Genomic DNA, 23,342 nt, shown 5'->3' on the forward strand with positions numbered 1-23,342 from the left:
CAAGTATAAACACCAGAATAATAATTCCCATGCTGAGAATAAGAATATATATACAAAGTATAAACAGCTCTAAAAAAAGATAAAAAAATCAAAGCAAAGAATCTAAAAGAAGATCAAGATATAATTCTATTTAATAATCTAATTTCACCTACCAAATTTAAAGAAGGAGGAGCAGCCATATTTGATGATCTTAAAAGAAATCATCATAAAGCCATTCTTGGCATCAAATTAATTATACCCTTGTTAATTAATAATCTTCGTCTACCTAAACGTTCATAAATAATATTAGATAAACAAAATAAACCAGAAGAACATAAACCATGACCAACCATTAGAGAAAGAGAACCTACACAACCTCATCAATTCATAGTCATCAATCCACCAATAACCATTCTTATATGAGCAACAGAAGAATATGCAATTAAAGACTTTAAATCAACCTGACGAAAACAAATAAATCTTACAATAACACCCGCAGATAAACCTAAAGACAATCAAAAATAATTAAACTTTAAACGCAAATAAGAAATAACCTTTATAACACGAAAAATACCATAACCACCTAACTTTAATAAAACACCAGCAAGAATTATTCTACCTGAAATAGGGGCCTCTACATGAGCCTTAGGAAGTCATAAATGAACCAAAAACATAGGTATCTTAACTAAAAAAGCCAAAATTATAAATACATAAAACATAAAATAATAAGAACCAAAATCAACCAATAAAGGAAAATATAAAGTATTAGAAAAATCATAAACCTTAAATAAAACTAATAATAAAGGTAATCTAGCAACCAAAGTATAAAAAATTAAATAAACACCAGCCTGCAAACGCTCAGGTTGATAACCCCAACCCAAAATTAAAAGTAAAGTAGGAACTAATCTAGCCTCAAAAAAAATATAAAAAGAAAGAAGCCTTAATCTAGCAAATGAACAATAAAGCATAATTATTAAAATCAAAACCATAAAAACAAAAAAATTAGAATGATATGAACTTAAATAAACTGAACCTCTAGCAGTGATTATTAAAGAACAAATTCAAAAACTAAGTAAAATTAAACTAAAAGAAAAATAATCAATACCAAAATAATATCTAATTATATTCAAATCAGCATATGAATAAACACAAATTATAAAAACAAAACCCGACAGAAACATTAAAGAATGAACCAACCATCAACAATTATTTAATAAACAAAGAGGGATCAAAAAATAGTTATAAATAAATACTTTAACATAAAGATAAACCAAAAGAATTAAAAAAATCATTACCATGAGAACGAATTATTGAAACTAAAATAGAAAGACCTAAAGCACCCTCACAAACAGAAAAAACTAAAAAAATAACAGGAAAAAAATAATCATAATCAAACTCAATAAGAAAAACAATAACTAACATAAATAAAGAAAGAACAATATATTCTAATCTCAAAAGAACCATTAATAAATGTTTACGTTTAGAAGAAAAAACATAAACACCAGCAAAATAAATCAATAAAGAAGTAAAAATAAAGAATATAAACATTAGTTTTAATAGTTTAAAAAAAACGCCGGTCTTGTAAACCGGAAATATGTCCAGCCCCCACTTTTAAAACTTCAGAGGTGGAAAAGCTTCCATCATCGGTCCCCAAAACCGGTATTTTAAATACACTAACCCCTGAAATGATCAAAATAATAATTATATCATTATCAAATGTAATAAATATTAATTTTATTAAATTAAGTCACCCAATATCAATAATTTTTTTTATTATCCTTCAAACCTTCCTAGTTGGATTAATAACAGGAACAATAATAGAAAGATATTGATTATAGTATATTTTATTTTTAACATTTCTTGGTGGTATACTAGTATTATTTATTTACATTACAAGAATTGCATCAAAAGAAATATTTCAGCCTAAATTAATCACTATAATTATTACATTAATAATGTGAGTATTTATCATATTAATATTAATTATTCTAGATATATCTATATTTATAGACTTTTTCAAAAACACCGAAACTATAAATATTGATAATTCAATCAATTATCAAGAAATAACAATATCTTTAGAAAAATTATATAATAGACCAACATTCATTATTACAATAATAATAATAATTTATTTATTTTTAGCACTACTAGCAGTTGTTAAAATCACCAATATTAATCAGGGACCTATTAGTAAAATAAGATAATTACTAATGAATAAACCCTTACGATTAAGACATCCTTTCATTAAAATTATTAATAACTCTTTAATTGACTTACCTGCCCCAACAAATATTTCATTTTGATGAAATTTTGGATCCCTATTAGGGTTATTTTTGGTAATTCAAATCGTAACTGGACTATTTTTAGCTATACATTATACATCAAATATTGAAATAGCATTCAGTAGTGTAGTACACATCTGCCGAGACGTAAATAATGGTTGAATTATCCGAACCTTACACGCAAATGGAGCATCTATATTTTTTATTTGTATTTACTTACATGTAGGACGGGGAATTTACTATGGATCTTATATATATATACATACCTGAATAATTGGTACAGTGATTTTATTTTTAGTTATAGCAACTGCATTTATAGGATATGTCTTACCCTGAGGCCAAATATCTTTTTGAGGTGCAACAGTAATTACTAATTTATTATCAGCAATCCCATACTTAGGAACAGATTTAGTCCAATGAGTATGAGGAGGATTCGCTGTTGATAATGCAACATTAAATCGATTCTTCACATTCCATTTTGTATTACCATTTATTATTGTTGCTATAGCAGCAATTCATTTATTTTTTCTTCACCAAACAGGATCTAATAATCCTCTTGGACTAAATGGAGATATTGAAAAAATTCCATTCCATCCATACTTTAGCTTTAAGGATTCTATTACATTTGTAATAATAACATCATTATTAATTATACTATGTTTAATTAATCCTTACCTATTAGGAGATCCAGATAACTTTGTACCTGCCAACCCATTAGTAACACCAGTTCACATTCAACCAGAATGATATTTCCTATTTGCATATGCAATTCTACGATCTATCCCTAATAAGTTAGGAGGTGTTATTGCATTATTTTTATCAATTAGAATCTTAATAATTTTACCATTTTATAATAAAACACCATTCCGAGGCATTCAATTTTACCCTATTAATCAAATTTTATTCTGAATTATAGTAGTTGTTGTATGCTTACTAACGTGAATTGGTAAACGACCTGTTGAAGAACCTTATATTATAACAGGTCAAATCTTAACAATTATTTACTTCACATATTTCTTAATTAATGTCCATGTCGCAAACGCATGAGATAAATTAATTAAGGAATAAAGTTAATTAGCTTAGGAAAAGCATATGTTTTGAAAACATAAAATTAGAAGTTTAACTCTTCTATTAACTTTTCTCAAAAAATTTCACTAAACAAATGAGATAAATAAAATCTTTAAACCAACAAAGAAAATAAAAAAATTCAAAGATAAAGGTAAAAAACTTTTTCAAGCTAAGTACATTAATTTATCATAACGGAACCGTGGTAATGTTCCACGAACCCAAATAAAACCAAAAGATATAATAGCAAGCTTAATAAAAAATATAAAAGAATAAAAATCACCGCCCAAAAAAATTAAAGCCAATAACATTCTTATGAAGACAATTCTAGTATATTCAGCTAAAAAAATTAAAGTAAAACCACCCGCACCATACTCAATATTAAATCCTGAAACTAACTCAGATTCCCCTTCAGCAAAATCAAAAGGAGTACGATTAGTTTCAGCTAAGCAAGAAGCAAAACAAGCTAAAGCTAAAGGAAAAGAAATAATAATAAATCAACAATAAAGCTGATAGTTTATAAAATCAAAAAATTAAAACTACCAATTAAAATAATTAAAGACAATAAAATTAAAGCTAAACTAACTTCATAAGAAATTGTTTGAGCAACAGAACGAAGAGAACCTAATAATGAATAATTTGAATTAGAAGATCAACCAGCAATTATAACAGTATAAACACCTAATCTAGTACAACAAAAAAGAATAAAAATCCATAAGAAAAAGAACACATATAAGTTAAATAAGGAAAAATTACTCAAACGGCTAAAGAAATCATTAAATTAAAAACAGGGGAAAAATAATAAAGTAGGTAATTAGATATAATAGGAATTAGCTGCTCCTTACAAATTAACTTAATAGCATCTCTAAATGGCTGAGGAATTCCAACAAAACCTACCTTATTTGGACCCTTTCGAATCTGAATATAACCTAAAACCTTACGCTCTAATAAAGTTAAAAAGGCAACACTAATTAAAACACAAATAACCAATAAAAGAAAATTCAAAATAAATATAAATAAATCATAAAGTATCAATACTATTTGTAGAAAAAATCTACATAAATGAATTCTAAATTCAACACATTAATCTGTCAAAATAGTAAATAAATTAATATTAATCAATATAACAAAAAATATTTTAACCATATGGTCCTTTCGTACTAATATGGATTAACAATCTTAGGATAGAAACCGACCTGGCTCACGCCGGTCTGAACTCAGATCATGTAAGAATTTAAAGGTCGAACAGACCTAATCATTGGGCTCCTGCACCCAAAATTTTTCTTAATCCAACATCGAGGTCGCAATCTGCTTTGTCGATATGAGCTCTCAAAAACAATTACGCTGTTATCCCTAAGGTAACTTAATCTTATGATCATAAATTATGGATCAAAATAACAAACATAAATAAATGATATAATAATGAAGAGTTTATCTATTCTTCATGTCACCCCAACAAAACATCATCATTAAATATAGAAAGACAAACAAAAAACTATATAAAAGTAAAATGTCAAGCTCTATAGGGTCTTCTCGTCCTAAAGAAGAATTTAAGCCTTTTGACTCAAAAGTTAAATTCAAAAATTTATTAAGAGACAGTTGATTTCTCGTCAAGCCATTCATTCCAGCCACTAATTAAGAGACTAATGATTATGCTACCTTTGCACGGTCAAAATACCGCGGCTCTTTAAAAATACGCTCAGTGAGCAGGCCAGACCTCAAAATATAAACAAGAGGACATTTTTTTGATAAACAGGCGGAAATCAATTTTGCCTAGTTCCTTATAATAAGTTCACAAGGTAAAAATTTCATACAAATAAATATACTAATTCTATCATTATTACAAAAATTTTAAAATTAAATTAATAATCTTAATAAAAAACCTAAAATATTTATAAAATCAAAATAAAAAATAATGAACTAAAACGTAATCTTAAAGATAGCTGGTTTAAAGCTTACTATTATATTTCTATAAAATAAATTATAGGTTATTAACTTCAAAGCTTATCCCTTAAAGAATAAATAAGTTAATATTTTTACTTAAAAAATTAAATAAAAACAAATAACTTTAAAAAATTAAATTTTTTCTTAAGAAACTAGATATCTTGGGAAACGATTAACATCTCAATTCTATAAATAATTTAATAATAATTATGATACATTAACTATAAATTATTTATAAATCAACCCAAATCGAGACAAGTAAAATAAATACTAAAATTTTGATAAACCCTGATACAAAAGGTACAATAAATAAAATCTACTTAAAAAAATTTAAAATAATATTTCATAAAACACTTACATTACACCAATAAACTATAATTTAAAAAATCAATTCTATAAAATATACTAAGACAAAAATACAATAAAATTATTTATATTAAATAATTAAATAAACAAAAAATAAATATAATAAAATAAATAATCAAGATATCCTGATTTGCACAGAAAAATTTTCAGTGTAAATGAAACACTTTACTAAGAAGTTATATCTAGAAACTCTTCCTAGATACACTTTCCAGTACATCTACTATGTTACGACTTATCTCATCTAAATTGCAGCTACTTTAAAATAAAATAGAATAATCAATAATGAGAGCGACGGGCGATGTGTACACATCTCAGAGCCAATATCAGTTAAATTAAATAAATTAAATTACTATCAAATCCACCTTCATTAACAGTATTTCACTATCAAATCCGTTATAAACAAATATCTATTGTAACCCACCTCCTCTTAACTATAAGCTGCACCTTGACCTGAAATATTTTATAATTATAAATCTTGAGAATTATAACTCTAAAAAGATTCTCTGATAACGGAGATATACAAACAAATAAATTAAGTAGAGTAAATCGTGTATTATCAATCATGGGGTAGGTTCCTCTGAATGGAATGAGATACCGCCAAATTCTTTGGGTTTAAAGACCTTAACTAATAGTACCCTGGTAAATATAATTAACATTTAAAATAATAGGGTATCTAATCCTAGTTTATTATTTAAATTTCACAGATTCATAAAAAGGGCCACAAATAAATTTTAACATTTCACCTTACAAATTTATATTTCAACCCTAATAATATAAACAACTGTTTTAACCAATAATATTCACTTGTATCAATCGTATAACCGCGGCTGCTGGCACGAATTATGCCGATACTAAATCAATTGCTAAATCCAAAATCACTTGATAATTAAAACAAATTACTGCAAAAAGAACATTTAGTCTAACAAAACTTACATATAATACAAAGAAAAAGTGAATAAACAAGCAAGAATAAAACTTTTAAAAATAAAAAATAAGAAAATTTTAAATCTATTAATTCAGGAAAAAATAAAAGATTCAAATATTTAAAGAAAAAAAAGAAAAAACCACAAACATTAACAAAAAAAAAAGAAACGCCCCTATGTATGACCACAACAACTTCTCTATTATATATAATTAAAGATTAATATGGAACATGTATAGCAATAAATGTATTATATTCTTTCTTATTTAATCTTTCTTTTCACTAATAAATAAAGAAAGATTAAATAATATAATAAATATATTTTATACAATTATGTAATTTAATATAATATGTTATTAATATGAATTCTTTTTTTATATTAAGTTAACTTTCATATATATTAGTTAAATAATCTAATTATAGATAATTTACATAATTATATTATTATAATTAATATAATTATTTATATTAATTATAATATTTTATATTTAAATTAATAATTTTATTTATTATATCCAATTATAATAATATTAAATATTAAATTACATATTATTATATATATTATATTATAATAACCTATTTTAAGCTAAAAACATAAGTAGCTATAATCCTAGGTAAATAATTGCATTAAAATAATCAATTTATAATGGTAAGATGAACTTATAATACTTTAATTTCAATTAAATGTAATATATTAATATAAATTATTTATTATATATATATATATAAAAAATAAAATGAGCAGGATAAATTAATCCTAATTAAACAAAATAATACATAAAAGAATATCAAAAAAAACTTTCGATTTATATATTAAATAAATGATGTGCCTGATTAAAGGGTTACCTTGATAGGGTAAATAAAGTAAATAAAATTACCTTCATTAAAATTACATAAGATAGAATGAAACTACCTCCTTTAGTATCAAAAACTAACATGAATCATACACCTTAATGTAAAAAGGTAAGCTAAACAAGCTAATGGGTTCATACCCCATTTATAGAGGTATCAATCCTCTCCTTTTTAATGACCAACAACTCTACAAAACTTCTCTTCCTATCAACATTAATGATAGGAACGATCCTGTCCATTTCATCAAATTCCTGATTTGGGGTTTGAATAGGACTTGAGATCAACTTACTTTCATTTATTCCGCTCCTAACAAGAAATAAAAATATAATAATAAATGAATCATCAATTAAATATTTTATTGTCCAAGCAATAGCATCGACAATATTATTATTTTCAATTTTGCTGATTCAAATAAAATATCCCATGGGATGGGAAACAGAATTTATCCCATCAATAATAATTAGATCTAGACTATTATTAAAGATTGGAGCTGCACCTTTCCATTTCTGATTTCCAGAAGTTATAGGAGCATCAAGATGAAATAATTGTTTAACATTAATAACATGACAAAAAATCGCCCCAATAATGGTCTTATCTTATTGTATTCAATTAAGAACTTTTATTTGAACAATTATTATCTTAAGAATTATTATTGGGGCAATAGGAGGTTTAAATCAAACATCCTTACGACAACTTTTAGCATATTCATCAATCAGACATCTAGGTTGAATAATTAGATCATTAACAGTCAGAGAAAACATCTGAGAACTATACTTCATTATTTACTCACTATTAAGATTAATTATAGTTTTATTATTTAAGCAAATAAATTTATTTTTCATAAATCAAATTTATTCAGCCAGAAATATAAAAACCGAAATTAAATTCATAATATTCTTATCTTTATTATCTTTAGGTGGACTACCACCATTCCTTGGATTCTTACCAAAATGAATTGTAATACAATCATTAATAGAAAACAATATAACAACTATTATAACTATTATAGTTGTATTAACTACAATTACACTCTACTACTATATACGTATTAGATTCTCAGCTCTAATTATATCATACACAGAAAATTCGTGATCTATAAAGATAAAGTCCCAAAAATCAAGAATCATTCTTCCTATAACAGTAATAATTTCAACAATAGGATTGATTTCAACATCAACCTTAATTTCATTATACTAAGGACTTAAGTTAATCAAACTAATAACCTTCAAAGTTATAATTAAAAGAATAATCTTTTAGGCCTTAGTAAAATTTTACACCTCTAGAATTGCAGTCTAGAATCATAATTGAATATAAGACCTAAATATGATAAGAGAGAAAACATCTCATAAGTAGATTTACAGTCTACCACCTAAAATTCAGCCATCTTACCGCTAAAATGATTATTCTCAACAAACCATAAGGACATTGGTACTTTATACTTCATATTTGGAGCATGAGCAGGAATAGTATTAACATCAATAAGAATACTTATTCGTGCTGAACTTGGCCAACCCGGATCTCTAATTGGGGATGACCAGATTTATAATGTTATTATTACAGCTCACGCATTCGTAATAATTTTCTTTATAGTAATACCTATTATAATTGGTGGATTTGGTAATTGACTTGTTCCACTAATAATTGGTGCACCAGATATAGCATTTCCATGAATAAATAATATAAGTTTTTGATTACTACCACCTTCACTAGCCCTTCTTCTTACATCTTCTATAGTAGATAATGGTGCTGGTACAGGATGAACAGTTTACCCTCCTCTAGCAGGAGCTATTGCACACGGGGGTGCATCTGTAGATCTAGCTATTTTTTCACTGCACTTAGCAGGTGTATCATCTATTCTTGGTGCAGTGAATTTCATTACAACAGCAATTAATATACGATCAGAAAGTATAACTTTAGATCAAACACCTTTATTTGTATGATCTGTAGCTATTACAGCATTACTTCTCCTTCTTTCACTTCCAGTTTTAGCAGGAGCTATTACTATATTATTAACAGATCGAAATTTAAATACATCATTCTTTGACCTCGACGATACTCTGACTACCCAGACGCATATACATCATGAAACGTAGTATCAAGAATTGGGTCTACAATTTCTATTGTAGGAATCATTATATTCATTGTAATTATATGAGAAAGAATGATTACAAACCGAGCAATTATATTTAGAGCTAACATAAGAAGATCAACAGAATGACTACAAAATAACCCTCCTGCAGAACATAGTTACTCAGAATTACCATTAATCTCTAGATTCTAATATGGCAGATTAGTGCAGTAGATTTAAGCTCTACAAATAAAGGTTTGACCTTTTATTAGAAAATATTTATTAATGGCAACATGATCAAATTTATCTCTTCAAGATGGAGCTTCACCATTAATGGAGCAATTATCATTCTTTCATGATCATACTATGGTCGTATTATTATTAATTACAGTAATTGTAGGTTATGCCCTAAGTTATATATTATTTATTGCCTATACTAACCGTAATATACTTCATGGGCATTTAATTGAAACAATCTGAACAGCTTTACCAGCAATTACATTAATTTTTATTGCCCTTCCATCATTACGACTATTATATTTGCTTGATGATTCAGTAGATGCAATAATTACAAGTAAAACCATTGGACGACAATGATATTGAAGATATGAATATTCAGACTTCATAGACGTTGAATTTGACACTTATATAACACCAGAACCAGACCTAGAAAATGATGGATTCCGACTACTAGATGTAGATAACCGAACAATCCTACCAATAAATACAGAAGTACGAGTATTAACAAGAGCATCAGATGTTCTACACTCATGAGCAGTTCCTGCATTAGGGGTTAAAATTGATGCAACGCCAGGTCGGTTAAATCAAGGAACATTCACAATAAATCGACCTGGATTATTCTTTGGACAATGCTCAGAAATCTGTGGAGCAAACCACAGATTTATACCAATTGTAATTGAAAGAACTTCAGTAAATTTATTTATTAAGTGATTATCTAAGATAATTTAAGGAGTCAGTTAAAATAAATAACATTAGAGTGTCAATCTAAAGTAACTAAAAAAAATTAGTACACCTTGAAATTCATCAGATGACTGAAAGTAAGTAATGGTCTCTTAAACCAAATAATAGTAAATTAACGACTACTTCTGATGGGGAAATTATATCCAAATCCCTCAAATATCCCCTCTTATATGATTCTCACTATTCATTATATTTTCTGCTACATTAATCTTGTTTAATCAAATAAACTTCTTCTCATTTAAACCTAACCTTATTAAAAGAGTAGAAAAAGGAACAATTGAAATAAAAAACTTAAATTGAAAATGATAACAAATCTATTCTCAACATTTGACCCATCAACTAACATCTTTAATTTATCATTAAATTGAACTAGAACATTTCTAGGACTATTATTAATCCCATCACTATTTTGACTTACACCATCACGAATTAACATTATCTGAAATAAACTAAATTTAACCTTACATAATGAATTTAAAACACTTCTTGGACCAAAATCATTTAATGGAACAACATTCATTTTCACCTCAATTTTTATTATAATATTATTTAACAATTTCATAGGATTATTCCCTTATATTTTTACTAGAACAAGACATTTAGCATTAACATTTGCAATTGCCCTACCTATATGGCTAAGATTTATATTATTTGGATGAATTAACCATACTAATCATATATTTACACACCTTGTACCACAAGGTACACCGCCTGCATTAATATCATTTATAGTACTAATTGAAACAATTAGTAATGTTATTCGACCAGGTACATTAGCAGTATGGTTGGCAGCAAATATAATTGCAGGACACTTATTATTAACCTTATTAGGAAACACAGGACCATCTATAGCAATAAACTTAATCTCATTACTAATTATTGGACAAATACTTCTATTAATTCTAGAGTCAGCAGTAGCAATAATTCAAGCCTATGTTTTCTCAATTCTAAGAACTCTATATTCTAGAGAAGTATATTAAACCTATGTTAACAACTCACTCAAACCACCCATTCCACTTAGTAGACTATAGACCTTGACCATTAACAGGAGCAATTGGAGCAATAGTCCTAGTATCAGGACTAGCAAAATGATTCCACCTATTTAATATTAACTTATTCATAATTGGATTTGGAATTACCCTACTAACTATAATTCAATGATGACGAGATGTAGTACGAGAAGGAACATATCAAGGATTACATACAGGATTTGTATCAATTGGATTACGATGAGGAATAATTTTATTTATGGCATCAGAGGTATTATTTTTCGTTTCTTTTTTTTGAGCATTCTTTGGAAGAAGATTAGCACCAACAATTGAACTAGGAATACTATGACCTCCAATAGGAATTCAACCCTTTAACCCTATACAAATTCCATTACTTAATACAGCTATTCTTTTAGCATCAGGAGTAACAGTAACATGAGCACATCATAGCTTAATGGAATCTAATCATACTCAAGCACTACAAGGATTATTCTTCACAGTGTTATTAGGACTATACTTTACAATACTTCAAGCATATGAATATTGAGAAGCACCTTTTACCATTGCAGATGCAGTTTATGGATCAACATTCTTTGTTGCAACAGGATTCCATGGTTTACACGTAATTATTGGAACAATCTTTTTATCAACATGTCTACTTCGACACTCAATAAATCAATTTTCACCCAGACATCACTTTGGATTTGAAGCAGCAGCATGATACTGACATTTTGTAGACGTAGTATGATTATTCTTATATATCTCTATTTATTGATGAGGTAGATAATTGTTTTTCTAGTATAAATAGTACATTTGACTTCCAATCAGAAAGCTTGATATAAATCAAGAAAAACAATTCTAATTCTATCAACAAGAGTTTTCATTAGATTTATTATTCCAATAATTGTTATAATCCTGGCAACAACACTATCAAAAAAATTAATTAATGATCGAGAAAAAAGATCACCATTTGAATGTGGGTTTGATCCAAAAAGATCAGCACGAATACCATTCTCAATACGATTCTTCCTAATCGCAGTAATCTTTTTAATTTTTGATGTAGAAATTGCACTAATTCTACCAATTGTAATTATTTTTAAAACTTCAGACATTATAATCTGAACAGTATCAACAATATTTTTTATTCTAGTTCTATTAGGAGGACTATACCATGAATGAAACCAAGGAGCATTACAATGAGCAGAATAAAGGGTTGTAGTTAAATATAACATTTGGGTTGCATTCAAAAAGTATTGATATTATCAATCAACCTTAAATAGAATAAGAAGCGAAATATTGCAGTCAGTTTCGACCTGGAAGATTGGTATGTACTACCCTTATTCTTATTAATTGAAGCCAAAAAGAGGCGTATTACTGTTAATAATATAATTGAACTATAATAGTTCCAATTAAGGAAATGTAAAGCCAATATGAAAGCTGCTAACTTTTTATATTAGCGGTTAAACTCCGTTAACATTTCTAAAATTTATATAGTTTAAATAAAACATTACATTTTCACTGTAAAAATAATATATCTATATTTATAAATACTTAAAAGTAAAAATACTTCCTTAACATCTTCAGTGTCACGCTCTAATTATAAGCTATTTAAGTAAACGAAAAACAATATTACCAAAATAAATATTCAAAAAATAAAAGTTAAAAGATAAATCTTGAAATTAGAATCATATCAACCTTGAATATAACCAATTAAATAAATAAATAATCTATATAAACCTTGACCACCAAGTAATTCACCTCAACCATAATCAAATGACTTAGATGAATAATAACCTATTTTTAAAGGAATATATCTAATAAACTTAGTTGAAAGAAAAGGTATAAATCATATAGAACCAGCAAATCTAACAAAAGAAAGTATACTTAAAGAAAATAAATTATGAGAAAAATCAAAATTAGAAATAAGATAACCTAAATAAGCACCTAAAATAACAACTGTAATAGTTAAAAACTTTAAATAATAAGGTAAAGCAATCACATGAGGAATAGGAAAAATTAATCAAGATAAAAGACTACCACCAACAACAGCAACAAACAATAGACCAATTATTCCAAATGAAATATAATAACCCTTATCATCAAAAGAAAATCTAGAATAAAAATTATTATCACCAGATATTGAATAATAAAACAAACGAAAAGAATAAGAAGCAGTTAAACCAGTAGAAAAAAAATAAAGAAAAAAAATTAAACAATTAATTCATCTTAAACAAACCATCTCAAGAATTAAATCCTTTGAATAAAATCCCGCTAAAAAAGGTATTCCGCACAAAGATAAACTAGAAACATTAAAACAAACTGAAGTTAAAGGTATGAAATTAACAATTGATCCTATAAAACGAATATCCTGAGAATCCTTCAAATTATGAATTATTGAACCTGCACATATAAATAATAATGCCTTAAATAAAGCATGAGCCAATAAATGAAAAAATGCAAGCTTTGGATAACCTATAGCCAAAATTCTTATTATTAAACCAAGTTGTCTTAAAGTAGAAAGAGCAATAATCTTCTTTAAATCAAACTCAAAATTAGCGCCCAATCCAGCCATAAATATAGTTATACAACCAATTAAAAGTAAAAATCAACCACAATTATAAGTATCCAATATTGGTCTAAAACGAATTAATAAATAAACACCAGCAGTAACAAGAGTAGAAGAATGAACTAAAGCAGAAACAGGAGTAGGAGCTGCTATAGCAGCAGGAAGGCATGAAGAGAAAGGAATCTGAGCTCTCTTAGTTATAGCTGCTAAAACAATTAATATAGTAATGAGATTTATTTCAAAAGAATTAGAAATAAAATCATAATAATAAATATAATTTCAACCACCAAAATTTAACATTCATGCAATAGAAATTAAAATAGCAACATCACCAATACGATTAGAAAGTGCAGTTAATATACCAGCACTATAAGATTTTACATTTTGATAATAAATAACTAAACAATAAGAAACTAAACCTAAACCATCTCAACCTAATAAAATTCTAATTAAATTAGGACTAATAATTAAAAAACCTATAGAAAAATAAATATTAAAACAATAATAATAAAACGATTTATATTCTTTTCACCAGATATATAATCCTCTCTATAATAAATAACCAAAGAAGAAATATATATAACAAAAGATATAAAAATAAGAGATATTCAATCCAAAATTAAAGTTATTCAACTATAGAACCATTTAAATTGAAAAGCTCTCAATCAACAAAAACTCTATAATCAATTATTAAATAATAAATACCTAAAATAAAAATTATAGTTCTCGAAATAAACAAAGAAAAAAACTCAAAGAACAAATAGAAAATAAATTCACGGCCTAAGATGAAAAACTTCATATCATTGATTCCACAAAACAATATTTTTAATTAAAATACTTAAGCAAACTAAACAAAGAAATATTCATCCTTTAAACAGAGAATATTTAAAGGCAATCAATGTAAAAGTAAAAGATGATATTCACGAAAATAACCAAGAGAACAAGTATAAATACCAGAATAATAATTCCCATGCTGAGAATAAGAATATATATACAAAGTATAAACAGCTCTAAAAAAAGATAAAAAAATCAAAGCAAAGAATCTAAAAGAAGATCAAGATATAATTCTATTTAATAATCTAATTTCACCTACCAAATTTAAAGAAGGAGGAGCAGCCATATTTGATGATCTTAAAAGAAATCATCATAAAGCCATTCTTGGCATCAAATTAATTATACCCTTGTTAATTAATAATCTTCGTCTACCTAAACGTTCATAAATAATATTAGATTAACAAAATAAACCAGAAGAACATAAACCATGACCAACCATTAGAGAAAGAGAACCTACACAACCTCATCAATTCATAGTCATCAATCCACCAATAACCATTCTTATATGAGCAACAGAAGAATATGCAATTAAAGACTTTAAATCAACCTGACGAAAACAAATAAATCTTACAATAACACCCGCAGATAAACCTAAAGACAATCAAAAATAATTAAACTTTAAACGCAAATAAGAAATAACCTTTATAACACGAAAAATACCATAACCACCTAACTTTAATAAAACACCAGCAAGAATTATTCTACCTGAAATAGGGGCCTCTACATGAGCCTTAGGAAGTCATAAATGAACCAAAAACATAGGTATCTTAACTAAAAAAGCCAAAATTATAAATACATAAAACATAAAATAATAAGAACCAAAATCAACCAATAAAGGAAAATATAAAGTATTAGAAAAATCATAAACCTTAAATAAAACTAATAATAAAGGTAATCTAGCAACCAAAGTATAAAAAATTAAATAAACACCAGCCTGCAAACGCTCAGGTTGATAACCCCAACCCAAAATTAAAAGTAAAGTAGGAACTAATCTAGCCTCAAAAAAAATATAAAAAGAAAGAAGACATAATCTAGCAAATGAACAATAAAGCATAATTATTAAAATCAAAACCATAAAAACAAAAAAATTAGAATGATATGAACTTAAATAAACTGAACCTCTAGCAGTGATTATTAAAGAACAAATCCAAAAACTAAGTAAAATTAAACTAAAAGAAAAATAATCAATACCAAAATAATATCTAATTATATTCAAATCAGCATATGAATAAACACAAATTATAAAAACAAAACCCGACAGAAACATTAAAGAATGAACCAACCATCAACAATTATTTAATAAACAAAGAGGGATCAAAAAAATAGTTATAAATAAATACTTTAACATAAAGATAAACCAAAAGAATTAAAAAAATCATTACCATGAGAACGAATTATTGAAACTAAAATAGAAAGACCTAAAGCACCCTCACAAACAGAAAAAACTAAAAAAATAACAGGAAAAAAATAATCATAATCAAACTCAATAAGAAAAACAATAACTAACATAAATAAAGAAAGAACAATATATTCTAATCTCAAAAGAACCATTAATAAATGTTTACGTTTAGAAGAAAAAATATAAACACTAGCAAAATAAATCAATAAAGAAGTAAAAATAGAGAATATAAACATTAGTTTTAATAGTTTAAAAAAAAACGCCGGTCTTGTAAACCGGAAATAAGTCCAGCCCCCACTTTTAAAACTTCAGAGGTGGAAAAGCTTCCATCATCGGTCCCCAAAACCGGTATTTTAAATAAACTAACCCCTGAAATGATCAAAATAATAATTATATCATTATCAAATGTAATAAATATTAATTTTATTAAATTAAGACACCCAATATCAATAATGCTTTTTATTATCCTTCAAACCTTCCTAGTTGGATTAATAACAGGAACAATAATAGAAAGATATTGATTATCATATATTTTATTTTTAACATTTCTTGGTGGTATACTAGTATTAATTATTTACATTACAAGAATTGCATCAAACGAAATATTTCAGCCTAAATCAATCACTATAATTATTACATTAATAATGTGAGTATTTATCATATTAATATTAATTATTCTAGATATATCTATATTTATAGACTTGTTCAAAAACACCGAAACTATAAATATTGATAATTCAATCAATTATCAAGAAATAACAATATCTTTAGAAAAATTATATAATAGACCAACATTCCATATTACAATAATAATAATAATTTATTTATTTTTAGCACTACTAGCAGTTGTTAAAATCACCAATATTAATCAGGGACCTATTCATAAAATAAGATAATTACTAATGAATAAACCCTTACGATTAAGACATCCTTTAATTAAAATTATTAATAACTCTTTAATTGACTTACCTGCCCCAACAAATATTTCATTTTGATGAAATTTTGGATCCCTATTAGGGTTATGTTTGGTAATTCAAATCGTAACTGGACTATTTTTAGCTATACATTATACATCAAATATTGAAATAGCATTCAGTAGTGTAGTACACATCTGCCGAGACGTAAATAATGGTTGAATTATCCGAACCTTACACGCAAATGGAGCATCTATATTTTTTATTTGTATTTACTTACATGTAGGACGGGGAATTTACTATGGATCTTATATATATATACATACCTGAATAATTGGTACAGTGATTTTATTTTTAGTTATAGCAACTGCATTTATAGGATATGTCTTACCCTGAGGCCAAATATCTTTTTGAGGTGCAACAGTAATTACTAATTTATTATCAGCAATCCCATACTTAGGAACAGATTTAGTCCAATGAGTATGAGGAGGATTCGCTGTTGATAATGCAACATTAAATCGATTCTTCACATTCCATTTAGTATTACCATTTATTATTGCTGCTATAGCAGCAATTCATTTATTTTTTCTTCACCAAACAGGATCTAATAATCCTCTTGGACTAAATGGAGATATTGAAAAAATTCCATTCCATCCATACTTCACCTTTAAGGATTCTATTACATTTGTAATAATAACATCATTATTAATTATACTATGTTTAATTAATCCTTACCTATTAGGAGATCCAGATAACTTTGTACCTGCCAACCCATTAGTAACACCAGTTCACATTCAACCAGAATGATATTTCCTATTTGCATATGCAATTCTACGATCTATCCCTAATAAGTTAGGAGGTGTTATTGCATTATTTTTATCAATTAGAATCTTAATAATTTTACCATTTTATAATAAAACACCATTCCGAGGCATTCAATTTTACCCTATTAATCAAATTTTACTCTGAATTATAGTAGTTGTTGTATGCTTACTAACGTGAATTGGTAAACGACCTGTTGAAGAACCTTATATTATAACAGGTCAAATCTTAACAATTATTTACTTCACATATTTCTTAATTAATGTCCATGTCGCAAACGCATGAGATAAATTAATTAAGGAATAAAGTTAATTAGCTTAGGAAAAGCATATGTTTTGAAAACATAAAATTAGAAGTTTAACTCTTCTATTAACTTTTCTCAAAAAATTTCACTAAACAAATGAGATAAATAAAATCTTTAAACCAACAAAGAAAATAAAAAAATTCAAAGATAAAGGTAAAAAACTTTTTCAAGCTAAGTACATTAATTTATCATAACGGAACCGTGGTAATGTTCCACGAACCCAAATAAAACCAAAAGATATAATAGCAAGCTAATAAAAAATATAAAAGAATAAAAATCACCGCCCAAAAAAATTAAAGCCAATAACATTCTTATGAAGACAATTCTAGTATATTCAGCTAAAAAAATTAAAGTAAAACCACCCGCACCATACTCAATATTAAATCCTGAAACTAAATCAGATTCCCCTTCAGCAAAATCAAAAGGAGTACGATTAGTTTCAGCTAAGCAAGAAGCAAAACAAGCTAAAGCTAAAGGAAAAGAAATAATAATAAATCAACAATAAAGCTGATAGTTTATAAAATCAAACATATTAAAACTACCAATTAAAATAATTAAAGACAATAAAATTAAAGCTAAACTAACTTCATAAAAAATTGTTTGAGCAACAGAACGAAGAGAACCTAATAATGAATAATTTGAATTAGAAGATCAACCAGCAATTATAACAGTATAAACACCTAATCTAGTACAACATAAAAAAATAAAAATCCATAAGAAAAAGAACACATATAAGTTAAATAAGGAAAAATTACTCAAACGGCTAAAGAAATCATTAAATTAAAAACAGGGGAAAAATAATAAAGTAGGTAATTAGATATAATAGGAATTGGCTGCTCCTTACAAATTAACTTAATAGCATCTCTAAATGGCTGAGGAATTCCAACAAAACCTACCTTATTTGGACCCTTTCGAATCTGAATATAACCTAAAACCTTACGCTCTAATAAAGTTAAAAAGGCAACACTAATTAAAACACAAATAACCAATAAAAGAAAATTCAAAATAAATATAAAGAAATCATAAAGTATCAATACTATTTGTAGAAAAAATCTACATAAATGAATTCTAAATTCAACACATTAATCAGTCAAAATAGTAAATAAATGAATATTAATCAATATAACAAAAAATATTTTAACCATATGGTCCTTTCGTACTAATATGGATTAACAATCTTAGGATAGAAACCGACCTGGCTCACGCCGGTCTGAACTCAGATCATGTAAGAATTTAAAGGTCGAACAGACCTAATCATTGGGCTCCTGCACCCAAAATTTTTCTTAATCCAACATCGAGGTCGCAATCTGCTTTGTCGATATGAGCTCTCAAAAACAATTACGCTGTTATCCCTAAGGTAACTTAATCTTATGATCATAAATTATGGATCAAAATAACAAACATAAATAAATGATATAATAATGAAGAGTTTATCTATTCTTCATGTCACCCCAACAAAACATCATCATTAAATATAGAAAGACAAACAAAAAACTATATAAAAGTAAAATGTCAAGCTCTATAGGGTCTTCTCGTCCTAAAGAAGAATTTAAGCCTTTTGACTCAAAAGTTAAATTCAAAAATTTATTAAGAGACAGTTGATTTCTCGTCAAGCCATTCATTCCAGCCACTAATTAAGAGACTAATGATTATGCTACCTTTGCACGGTCAAAATACCGCGGCTCTTTAAAAATACGCTCAGTGAGCAGGCCAGACCTCAAAATATAAACAAGAGGACATGTTTTTGATAAACAGGCGGAAATCAATTTTGCCTAGTTCCTTATAATAAGTTCACAAGGTAAAAATTTCATACAAATAAATATACTAATTCTATCATTATTACAAAAATTTTAAAATTAAATTAATAATCTTAATAAAAAACCTAAAATATTTATAAAATCAAAATAAAAAATAATGAACTAAAACGTAATCTTAAAGATAGCTGGTTTAAAGCTTACTATTATATTTCTATAAAATAAATTATAGGTTATTAACTTCAAAGCTTATCCCTTAAAGAATAAATAAGTTAATATTTTTAGTTAAAAAATTAAATAAAAACAAATAACTTTAAAAAATTAAATTTTTTCTTAAGAAACTAGATATCTTGGGAAACGATTAACATCTCATTTCTATAAATAATTTAATAATAATTATGATACATTAACTATAAATTATTTATAAATCAACCCAAATCGAGACAAGTAAAATAAATACTAAAATTTTGATAAACCCTGATACAAAAGGTACAATAAATAAAATCTACTTAAAAAAATTTAAAATAATATTTCATAAAACACTTACATTACCAATAAACTATAATTTAAAAAATCAATTCTATAAAATATACTAAGACAAAAATACAATAAAATTATTTATATTAAATAATTAAATAAACAAAAAATAAATATAATAAAATAAATAATCAAGATATCCTGATTTGCACAGAAAAATTTTCAGTGTAAATGAAACACTTTACTAATAAGTTATATCTTGAAACTCTTCCTAGATACACTTTCCAGTACATCTACTATGTTACAACTTATCTCATCTAAATTGAAGCTACTTTAAAATAAAATAGAATAATCAATAATGAGAGCGACGGGCGATGTGTACACATCTCAGAGCCAATATCAGATAAATTAAATAAATTAAATTACTATCAAATCCACCTTCATTAACAGTATTTCACTATCAAATCCGTTATAAACAAAAATCTATTGTAACCCACCTCCTCTTAACTATAAGCTGCACCTTGACCTGAAATATTTTATAATTATAAATCTTGAGAATTATAACTCTAAAAAGATTCTCTGATAACGGAGATATACAAACAAATAAATTAAGTAGAGTAAATCGTGTATTATCAATCATGGGGTAGGTTCCTCTGAATGGAATGAGATACCGCCAAATTCTTTGGGTTTAAAGACCTTAACTAATAGTACCCTGGTAAATATAATTAACATTTAAAATAATAGGGTATCTAATCCTAGTTTATTATTTAAATTTCACAGATTCATAAAAAGGGCCACAAATAAATTTTAACATTTCACCTTACAAATTTATATTTCAACCCTAATAATATAAACAACTGTTTTAACCAATAATATTCACTTGTATCAATCGTATAACCGCGGCTGCTGGCACGAATTATGCCGATACTAAATTAATTGCTAAATCCAAAATCACTTGATAATTAAATCAAATTACTGCAAAAAGAACATTTAGTCTAACAAAACTTACATATAATACAAAGAAAAAGTGAATAAACAAGCAAGAATAAAACTTTTAACAATAAAAAATAAGAAAATTTTAAATCTATTAATTCAGGAAAAAATAAAAGATTCAAATATTTAAAGAAAAAAAAAGAAAAAAACCACAAACATTAACAAAAAAAAAAGAAACGCCCCTATGTATGACCACAACAACTTCTCTATTATATATAATTAAAGATTAATATGGAACATGTATAGCAATAAATGTATTATATTCTTTCTTATTTAATCTTTGTTTTCACTAATAAATAAAAAAAGATTAAATAATATAATAAATATATTTTATACAATTATGTATTTTAATATAATATGTTATTAATATGAATTCTTTTTTATATTAAGTTAACTTTCATATATATTAGTTAAATAATCTAATTATAGATAATTTACATAATTATATTATTATAATTAATATAATTATTTATATTAATTATAATATTTTATATTTAAATTAATAATTTTATTTATTATATCCAATTATAATAATATAAAATATTAAATTACATATTATTATATATATTATATTATAATAACCTATTTTAAGCTAAAAACATAAGTAGCTATAATCCTAGGTAAATAATTGCATTAAAATAATCAATTGATAATGGTAAGATGAACTTATAATACTTTAATTTCAATTAAATGTAATATATTAATATAAATTATTTATTATATATATATATATATATATATATATATATATATATATATATATATATATATATATATATAAAATGAGCAGGATAAATTAATCCTAATTAAACAAAATAATACATAAAAGAATTTCAAAAAAAAACTTTCGATTTATATATTAAATAAATGAAGTGCCTGATTAAAGGGTTACCTTGATAGGGTAAATAAAGTAAATAAAATTACCTTCATTAAAATTACATAAGATAGAATTAAACTACCTCCTTTAGTATCAAAAACTAACGTGCATCATACACCTTAATGTAAAAAGGTAAGCTAAACAAGCTAATGGGTTCATACCCCATTTATAGAGGTATCAATCCTCTCCTTTTTAATGACCAACAACTCTACAAAACTTCTCTTCCTATCAACATTAATGATAGGAACGATCCTGTCCATTTCATCAAATTCCTGATTTGGGGTTTGAATAGGACTTGAGATCAACTTACTTTCATTTATTCCGCTCCTAACAAGAAATAAAAATATAATAATAAATGAATCATCAATTAAATATTTTATTGTCCAAGCAATAGCATCGACAATATTATTATTTTCAATTTTGCTGATTCAAATAAAATATCCCATGGGATGGGAAACAGAATTTATCCCATCAATAATAATTAGATCTAGACTATTATTAAAGATTGGAGCTGCACCTTTCCATTTCTGATTTCCAGAAGTTATAGGAGCATCAAGATGAAATAATTGTTTAACATTAATAACATGACAAAAAATCGCCCCAATAATGGTCTTATCTTATTGTATTCAATTAAGAACTTTTATTTGAACAATTATTATCTTAAGAGTTATTATTGGGGCAATAGGAGGTTTAAATCAAACAACCTTACGACAACTTTTAGCATATTCATCAATCAGACATCTAGGTTGAATAATTAGATCATTAACAGTCAGAGAAAACATCTGAGAACTATACTTCATTATTTACTCACTATTAAGATTAATTATAGTTTTATTATTTAAGCAAATAAATTTATTTTTCATAAATCAAATTTATTCAGCCAGAAATATAAAAACCGAAATTAAATTCATAATATTCTTATCTTTATTATCTTTAGGTGGACTACCACCA

General features: G+C 26.0%; 1 long non-coding RNA gene across 1 annotated transcript in view; it reads right to left on the minus strand.

Annotated features, from left to right (window-relative positions):
* LOC126278647 (uncharacterized) overlaps window positions 1-23,342 on the minus strand; it is a 93,472-nt gene extending 70,130 nt beyond the window's left edge. The window contains exon 1 of the long non-coding RNA XR_007550759.1: window positions 23,096-23,342. This is a non-coding gene — a long non-coding RNA (uncharacterized LOC126278647). The remainder of the gene's footprint in view (window positions 1-23,095) is intronic.

Source organism: Schistocerca gregaria, chromosome 6, assembly GCF_023897955.1.
Source record: "Schistocerca gregaria isolate iqSchGreg1 chromosome 6, iqSchGreg1.2, whole genome shotgun sequence".
NCBI classification, from domain to species: Eukaryota; Metazoa; Arthropoda; class Insecta; order Orthoptera; family Acrididae; genus Schistocerca; species Schistocerca gregaria.